The sequence below is a fragment of the Monodelphis domestica genome, chromosome 1 (assembly GCF_027887165.1).
Source record: "Monodelphis domestica isolate mMonDom1 chromosome 1, mMonDom1.pri, whole genome shotgun sequence".
In the NCBI taxonomy this organism is placed as follows: domain Eukaryota; kingdom Metazoa; phylum Chordata; class Mammalia; order Didelphimorphia; family Didelphidae; genus Monodelphis; species Monodelphis domestica.
In genome coordinates this window covers 702796240-702806158 of record NC_077227.1, presented here as the reverse complement: position 1 = coordinate 702806158, position 9919 = coordinate 702796240, and positions in this window count along the sequence as shown.

The window sequence follows — 9919 nt, the reverse complement described above, 5'->3', positions numbered from 1 at the left end:
TTTAAATGTCATACAGCAGACTCATGTAAAACATAATAGTGGGTTTGTTTGCTATTGTAATTAATTGGGCTATTGAGAATTTTAGGGATATTGATACCTACATATTTGTACTACTGTTCTTTAAAAAATCTATTACCTTATAAAATTCATTTGCTCGTACTCACAGTGGATCATGGTCAGATATGAGGAGGAAATCGATCTCATTTTGGTGAGAAAACCTTGTATTCTACATTTCCTTAGCTGATACAGTGTGTCAATGATTATACGATTTTTAAACTTCTCTTACTATTATATTTTTCTTGAATGTGCAATATACTATTGCAGGGTTTTTTCTCTCTCCTTTTATATTTGAAGCACATGTCACCAGTATTAAGATTTTTAAAACTTTTTTGATTTAGCAGTACTATAAGTTTAAAACATATTTTCAATAATGTCAATGCATGCCCCAAAAACTTGAGACTGTAAAAATGATGCCACTAATTGTTTAAAAAAAATTATGGGGCTTTGCTTAATGATTCTGTCTGATTCCAGGACAAGATATACAAAAGAGTCATTGCACAGGACCAAAGAAGCACGAAGTTAACCTGCACGTTGCCAGTCGAGCACAAGGTCAAAGAGACCAACCAATCCCAAAGGGGTTGATAAATTCTAAGCCAATACAAAGGACTTGAACCTAGTGTGAAGACTCAAGGTTGCCACGTTTAACACACATTAAGATGCAGGCCTTCCTTGTAACCACACTCTTTGTGAAAATACAATAGACAAGTATCCCAAACTTGGCTCCAAACCTGGCTTCTATAATCTAGTTCCTTTTCTGTCTTTCATAGTGTGGCAAACTTTCTGTAGTCCTGGCTACTGACTGGGTAAATGCTTACTTGCTTATATCATTTTAATTGGGCCCTGATTCAAGGGCCCGTTATAGATTTATTTTTCCTTTACTTAGAATTTTTACTCATAAGACTTTGATAGTCTATATTTTCACCCAGAAATTATATTTTTTTAATTTGGATTTTTCTGATGTCTTTTTAATTTCTCTTGCCAATTGATTCATATACCTCATAACTCAGCCATGCAACCCTAAATGATCCCTGTGTTTTTCAATCACCCTCTTCAAGGAGGGAATGTAAAAATATTATTATTTTAAATTGCAAAGTTTAAATTCCTTTTGAGAAGAATTTTAGGTTAAGAAAATGCTACCTCTCTGAATCTAGAAACTGAACTGAAGATGCCTCCAGAACACAAGCTGCACAAGAAGATCAAGAATGTTGTGGTTGTGGTTGCTTGAACATTTATTTGTATGTATACTTTCATGCCAAAGGGGACTGCCCCCTAACTGATTTTTTGTCAATGCATCTAGCAATTATTTGTTTTGTTCTTTTCCCCTCTTATCCTCAAATTATTGTAATCTTTAAGTTGATTATGTTTTCATGATTCTTTTGGGGAAACTGGTTTCCCAATAATGATCAAAGGGGATGTAAAAATGGAGATTTGAACCCCAGACTTCAATCCCCAGAAGTCCTTGGTACTTCCCAGAATTCCCTATAATCTCACCTGAGTCCCCACCTGGGCAAGATCACAATTTGTATTTAAACTGGCTGTAACACCTACTTTGGTCTCTTCTTCCACTTCTAAGCACACATGTCTCTCTACTCGGCATGCAAGATGTAAGTGAATTGTGAATGGCCTAATGTGCCCTAGGCACGTGCTTTTCTTCTTTTGTATTTTCTTATTTCCTTGATTTCTAATAACCTTAATAAACCTCTTAAAATATATTTTTATCAGTAGAGACTAATTTAATTTTTACAACCTCCAGAGAAAGAACTGGAATACAGACCCAAAGTACTATATTTCACATTTCTTTTTCATGTGTGTGTGAGATTTCTTCCACAAAATGTCTAATATAGAAAAATATTTTATATGATTATATATGAAAAATCTATATCAGATCACTTACTGTTTCAGGGATGGGGAAAGGGTGAGAGGCCCTGAGGGAGAGAAGGAAGATGGAAGGAGGGAGGGAATTTGTAACTTAAAATTTTAAAAAAGCATGTAAAAAATGCTTTTACATGTAATTTGGAAAAAAATATTGAAAAAATCTGAATGTAGGATATGAGTATGTACCTTGCATAAAATTTTGTAAACTATAGTTTGCATTGATAGATATGATTTGAAATCCCATCTACCCTTTCTCCAAGGAAGCAGGCTGCCTTTACTTCTTTGTGGGAAATAGGAGGGAAGGATTATTTCATTTTTGTTTTCTTGTCATGATTATAGAATGGATGAATGAATGAATTCTATATGATATAAATAAATGAAAACAAATTTGTAGACTCCAGGTTTAGAATCTCTCACTAGTATAAAAATTAAATTATTTCTCTAATAATAAAATTATTATATTTTATGAGGTTTATTAAGGATTATTAGAAATCAAGGAATAAAGAAGATACAAAATAATAACTTACATGCACATGGCTGATTAGCCAATTCAGAACCCCTGCACTTAACTTACCAAATCATTGCAATGGAATGGAAGAGAGAGAGTGGGAAGTGTTACTGCCAGTTAAATACCAATTGTGATCTTGCCAACCTGGGGATTCAGTGAGATTATAGGGAATTCTGGGAAACACCAAGGACTTCTGGGGATTGAAGTCTGGGGTTCAAACTTTCCATTTTTACACTAGCCAACCTACTCACTTTCCTGATCAGAATATTGAAGCCTGAAGAAAGGTAGTGATTTTCTCATTCACACAGGCAAAGCAGCAGACAAGAAATCCAGTGCTCTTTCCACTATCAGCACCCACCTTCTCCCTTTCTTCTCATCTGTTTTAGTTTTGTGAATCTTAAAATTTCTCAGACTCTACCTTGGATCATTATCTTAAGGTTATGGTTAAGGCTATTCCCCATTTAAACAATGGAGGTACTTGATCAGGAATGTATTGGGAACTTTAAAATTACTCCACCCATACTTAGGCATACTTTAGGGGAAGATAAAGTTGTAAAACTCCTTAGTGAACAATGAAGGTCCTTAACTCATACTTATAGTGAGGCAAAAGCCCTTAAGCTAGGTCTATTTTTAGATCTAATAGAAAAGGGTGTTAAGTACCTATGAAGGTCAAATTAATCACTAAAAGGTCAAGGCAACTTGCAAGGGGAAAGCTTAGCAAAGAGGTGTGAAGTACTCAGAAGATATAATCTACCCAGAGAAGGTGAGAACTAAAAACTAAGAATGGGCTGTCCTAGGAAAAGCGTCTACTGTGATTGGTAGACGCGAAAATGTAGGGGAGGTGACACAAGAGAAATTTCTCTTTAAAAGGAGCTGTTTGAACCAGTTCAAGGTTGTTCGATTTAATTCAGCTTTGGAAGCCGAATTGGAGGTCAGGAGTCAGAGGAGGCTGCTGGGTCTCTGAACACTAGAGTTTTGCTTGGAAAGATCTTGTGGTGAGTGATTAAAGACTGACTTAGTTTCTCTCTTAAAGAGAGAAGGCCTAGGCCCTAGCCTTTCCTACTATTTCCTCTTACTCTGTCTCTTTCCCTTTCCATAATTCCTTCATTTATATTAATTAAAATCCCCATAAAACCCAGCTGACTTGGGTATTTCATGTTTGGGAATTTTTCCCATGGCGACCACTTATTTTTGATAAAATTCAAGACACTAAAATTATCTTTACAGTTCTGGCAATTCAAAGTCTTGAACTCATATTTTCACGGTCACAGTTTTTCTCACCCCCTTTTTCTTTTTATTCCTTTAAAAAATTTCTTCATTACTCAGCTACTCATATTTATAGGCTACACTGGAGCCTTTCTGACCTCTAATGATTATGTGGGTGAGCCTGTTCATTCTCCCTTATGTTGAACATCCCTGTTTTTCCTCTGGTTCTATTACACTGAAACAATACCACCTTAATCCTCTTAACCTAATTAGTGAACATGTTTCCTGCCACAGGCCTGAGAATAATGGCCCAATTCATAATCATGGGTCATAGAGGGATTTTGCATGGTAAAGGAGGAGGTCCAATCTTAAATTGAGTGAGTTTGTAACCTGCAGGGGCTTCTGACTGCTTTTAAGTCATTGAGCTTCCCTGAGCCTCAGTTTCCTCATCTGAAGAATCAAGGGTCTTCATGCTTTTCATCTATGATTAAAAAAAAAAAAGATTAACGCTTTTAGAAGCCACCTAAGTCCACTTCAATTACAAGGGATTAACCTTAAGCCTATAACAAGATAGTGGGAGAACTGGTTGCTCTTTCTACTTGCTCATTCTTTTTAGTCATGTTGGATTCTTTATGACCTTATTTGGGTTTTCTTGGCAAAGATACTAGAGTGGCTTGCTATTACCTTCTCTGGCTTATTTTACTGATGAGGAAACTGGGACATGTAGGGTGAAGTGACTCTCCCAGTGTCACACAGCTGGTAAATGTGTCTGAAACTGAATTTGAATTTGGTTCTTCTGACTGATCTGACTATTGACCTCACTGGCTTTCTTTAATTCCCAAGTAAAATTCCAACTCTTAAAGAAAGTCTTCCCAGAGTCCTCTAACTCCAGTGCCTTCCCTCTGTTAATTACTTCCTATTTATCCTGCACCACGTAGCTGCCTCTCTTATACCACTATGATAAAAGAATCATTCCTTTGGAGGCCACAGAATCCAATGAAGGTGGTATGATACTTCCCTCCATTCCTCAGTGGGATGTCTAATGACCTAACTTATTTGGGAAAGAGCTGAGTCTGGACTAAGGTTGCTTCAAACCCAATGATAGCAAGGTCCCAGAGAAGGTGGTGAACCAGGCTTGGGCATTCCTGGAAAGACACGTGCCAGCTGTGGTGGAGGAGGTCGAGAGGATGATAGGTTGGCCAGACAATAGTAGAATAGGCAGCAGTGTATGGGACAGGGAGAGCCAGCAGAGCAAAGTGCAGGATCTGAGTTCAAATTCAGATTTATTCCAGTGTCCTTAGGCAATCAATCAAGCAAATTTATTGAGTGTGTCTGCTAAGTGCCAGGTGGTATGCTAAGCCCTGGGGATACAGAGAGGCAAAAAAGCAGTTCTTGCCCTCAAGGAGCTCACACTCTAAAGGGGGAGACAATATGCAAACAAATACACAATACAAAGCAAGCTATGTATAGGATAAATGGGAAATAGTTAACAGAGGGAGAGCACTGGAGTTAGAGGGCTCTGGGAAGGCTTTCTGTAGGAGCTGGGATTTTACCTGGGAATTAAAGGAAGCCAAGAAGGTCAGTAGTCCAGATCAGAGAGGGGAGATTATTCCTGTGATCTCTAAGGTCCACCTTTAACGTGCTAGCTCTGACCTCCTTTGTTCTAAGATCCCTCCAATTCGGATTGTTGTGGCCAAAAGAGCCCCAAGAGAAGGCTGGGAAGAGCTCTATACTCCTTGCTACAGATGCCCTCAGCTCTCATGCTGTCAGAATGAAGACTAAACAAGCAAACACACTTTGAAGAAGACAATGATAGACGGGGATTCACTGGAATGCATTTCTGGCCCTTTGACCCTCCCAACCTGTAAATGATTTGACAGCCCCCAAGTCAGGGTTCCCTGCAGTCACCAGTCAGCATTCTTGCCATCCATCTTTGCACTGCCTCCTTTTCTAAGCAGCACGGAGTGCCAAATTGCCGAGGAATGTATCTAATGAAAAGGCAAAGGTGATCTATTTGTGATGGAGGGTTTGGGAGTAAGGAAATCAAGGAAGGCTAGCCACAGTGCCTACAATTTCCACCATTCGAGTCATTGAAAGTCACATTAAACATACAAACATGTTACCCAAGTTGGATAATCCATTAGATCTTTAGCAAGGACAGTCAGTTTAATATTTGTTAGGTGCCCATTAGTAAGCGGAACACTGTAGAGCTGGAGGAAGGGGCCAAAGACTTGCTCAAGCCTACTTTGCTGGTTGGAAACTAGAGCCAGAGTCGTCTTTCTTCAGAAATGCTCTCCACCTATATAGCACAGTGAAGTGGAAAGAATACTGGTTTGAAAGTCAGATGTTCTGATTCTGATTCTGGCTCTGTACCTTACTAAGTTTTGCGGCCTTGGTCAAAGCACTTCCTCCTCTCTGGGCCTCAGTTTCCTCATCTATAAAGTGGGCATAATAATCCTGGCACTTCTCACCTTGTGGGGTTGTTGTAGGATCAAATTAAAAACATATGTCATGAGGTAGCTCAGTTGGTGGCTCAGTGGATTGACAGGTATAGAAAAGGTAGGTCCTGGGTTCAAATCTGGCCTCAAACACTACCTAGCTGTGTGACCCTGGGCAAGTCACTTAATCCCCATTGCCTAGCCTTACCACTCATATACAGTATTAATTTTAAGATGGAAGGTGAGGTTAAAAAAAAAGCTACTGGGGGCTTCCATTTTCATTAGAGATCTATGGACCCATCTCCATGAAATCATAGTAGCACGAGGTATTCCTGTTACTCATGCACTCATCTTCATATTTGTTGTGCTAAGTACTATACTCTTTCCTGAGGTTACAAAGAGAAACATGAAAAACCCCTCTCTTCCCCTGAAGGAGTTTAGTTTCTTCTTTTTTTTTTAATCCTTACCTTCCGTAGGCAATGGGGGTCAAGTGACTTGCCCAGGGTCACACAGCTAAGAAGTGTCTGAATCAAGATTTGAACCCAGGACCTCCTGCCTCTAGGGCTGGTTCTCAATTCACTGAGCCACCCAGCTGCTCCGGGAGTTTAGTTTCTAATGGGGGAAACCACATGTTGACAAGGACAAAGTAAAGTATATAATAATAGTTATATTATTACATGTAATATGTATCATAATATGTGATACATGTTTTCTATAACAATTATATGCAATAGCAATTATGTATGTAATCCATAACAGTAGAATAGCATAAAATACCTGATGTAACAGTAGACTATAATAATAGCAGCTTGGTAGCACAGTAGATAGTGAGCCAGACCTGAAGGCAGGAGGACTCCCCTTCTCGAGTTCAAGTCTAGCCTCGGATGCTTAATAGTGTGTGAGCTCTGTACAGATCACGCCACCCTGTTAGCCCTAGTTTCCTCCTCTGTAATATAAGCTTGAAAGGGAAATGGCAAACCACTCTGGTATCATTGCTAAGAATATCCCAAATGGGGTCCCAAAGAGTCAGATATGATGGAAGTGACCAAACCACAACAAAACCCTAATGTCAATAATAGCATTTAAATAGCCCTTTAAGGTTTGCAGAGCCCTTTACAATTATTACCTTATCAGATCCTTATAATAGCCCTGGGAGGCGAGTGCTTCTATTACCCCCATTTTACAGATGAGGAAACTGAGGCAGGGAGCAACAGAATGATTTGCCCAGGGTCACACCACTAGTCAGTGTGTGAGGCCAGATTTGAACTCAGGTGATCCTGACTCCAGGTTTAGTACCTCATCTTCTGCACCACCTAGCTCCTTCTAACACAAAGGTACTTCAAGAGGGGCAGAAAAATCTCATGTACTGTAGAAGGGGCTTGTCTGGTTCTGACCTCTAAAATGTGGCTAATTCCTCAATTAGGGCAAGTATGTCAAACTTCTCAGAGCCAGAAATCTGGACCTTTCCAGACAAAGCTGATCTTTTGTTTTTTCAAACCTTTACCTTTCGTCTTAGACTCAATACTGGTTATTGGTTCTAAGGCAGAAGAGAGGTAAGGCCTAGGCAATGGGGTTAAGTGACTTACCCAGGGTCACACAGCTGGGAAGTGACTGAGGTCAGATTTGAACCCAGGACCTCTCATCTCTAGAATTGTCCTCTCCATCCACTGAGCCACCCAGCTGCCCAAAGCTGGTCTTTTAAAATAAAGAATTCAAAGGACTCATTTGAATTTTCTCTCTGTGTGGTTCATGATCTCACAGGGCTCCCTCACAGAGTCAGCTTCAGGAGAGTAGCCCCACCTGTACCCAGATACATACAACCCCATATGCAAAGTACTATTTTGACCTCAAGGTTTCAGGCTTATATCTCTATTCCTTTATTTCTTTTTCCTAAAGTTGACTTCAACAGACTTCTTCAGGTGGATCTGCATTAAGGTCTGGGCTGGATAAGGATGGCCACTGAGGTCCCTTCTCATTCTGAAAGTTTGTGCTTCGGCAATAAAGATGAAGGGGAAGGGCTCCGGGGTACCCAAGGACCCCCCCCCCCCCCGTCCCGAGCTGTTGTCTAGTCTAGTTGATCGATCTACTGAAAAATGACTTGATTTCATTTAATAGAGAAAAAACGTGTCCTTGTGCCTTCTGCTCTCTTAGAGTCAGTCCTCTGCTCTGCCCTGCCTTTCCTATGCTTTCTTATCAAAGCCATAGCTAGGGTCTCAGGGTGCCAAATTCAAAGTACACCGACAACATTTGTAATATAGCTCAAATTATTACTAAGACTTTGGGGACGTTATGTTTCAGCATAGGAGAAATGGAGGGCTTGTTATGTAGTTAGCAAGAATTCAATCCAAAATTACTGGAGGAAAGTAAGTAAAGTAAAGTAAAGGAATCATGCCAATGTCCTAAGGTTCTGGGGTTGCTTGCTCAGCTCTGTTTTGTTGTGCTTACAACTCGTGTTCCATTTCTGTTTCTTTTTTTAACCCTTTCTGTCTTAGTAACAACTCTAAGACAGAAGGGCAAGGGCTAGGCGAAGTGATTTGCCCAAGGTCATATAGCAAGGAAGTATCTGAGTCCAGATTTGATCCAGGTTCTCCCCACAACTTCAGGCCTGGTGTTCTATCCACTGAGCTACCTATCTGTTCCCATGCACTCTATTTTTTTTTTAAACCTTTACCTCCTGTTTTAAAATCATTGGTAAGTATCAGTTCTAAGGCAGAAGAGTGGGTAAGGGCTAGGTAATTAGAGTTAAGTGACTTGCTCAGGGTCACACAGCTAAGAAGTAGGTTTTGACCTAGCACCTCCCAACAACTCTAGGCCTGGTGCTCTATTCACTGAGCTACCTAGTTGTTCCTACATGTCTTCTCCAAGGTTATTCCTACATGTCTCCTCTCCTCTCCTGTCCCTCTCCTGTCCTCTCCTGTCCTCTCCTCTCCTGTCCTCTCCTGTTCCTCTCCCTGTCCTCTCCTCTCCTCTCCTCTCCTTCTCCTCCTTCTCCTTCTCCTTTCCTTCTCCTTCTCCTTTCCTTCTCCTTTCCTTCTCTCTTCTCTCTCTCTCTCTCTCTCTCTCTCTCTCTCTCTCTCTCTCTCTCTCCCTCTCTCTCCTCTCTCTCTTCTCTCTCTCTCTCTTTCTCTTCTCTTCTTTCTTGTCTTTCTTTCTTTCTCTCTTTCTCTTCTCTTCTTTCTCTCTTTCTCTCTCTCTTTCTTTCTTTCTTTCTTCTTCTTTCTTTCTTTCTTTCTTTTTCTTTCTTTCTTTTTTCTTTCTTTCTTTCTTTCCTTTCTTCTTTCTTTCTTTCTTTCTTTCTTTTTCGTTTCTTTCTTTCTTTCTTTCCTTTCTTTCTTTCTTTCTTTCTCTTTCTCTTCTCTCTCTCTCTCTCTCCTCTCTCTCTCTTTCTCTCTCTCTTTCTCTCTCTCTTTCTTCTTCTTTCTTTCTTTCTTCTTTCTTTCTTTCTTTTCTTTCTTTCTTTCTTTCTTTCTTTCTTTCTTTCTTTCTTTCTTTTTCTTTCTTTCTTTCTTTCTTTCTTTCTTTCCTTTCTTTCTTTCTTTCTTTCTTTCTTTCTTTCTTTCTCTCTTTCTTTCCTTCTCCTTCTCCTCTCCTCTCCTCTCCTCTCCTCTCTCTCCTCTCCTCTCCTCTCCTCTTCCCTCCCTCCTCTCCTTCTCCTCCTTCTCCTTCTCCTTTCCTTCTCCTTCTCCTTTCCTTCTCCTTCTCCTTTCCTTCTCTCTTTCTCTCTCTCTCTTTCTCTCTTTCTCTTCTTTCTTTCTTTCTTTCTTTCTTTCTCTTTTTCTTTCTTTCTTTCTTTCTTCTTTCTTTCTTTCTTTCTTTCTCTCTCTTTCTCTCT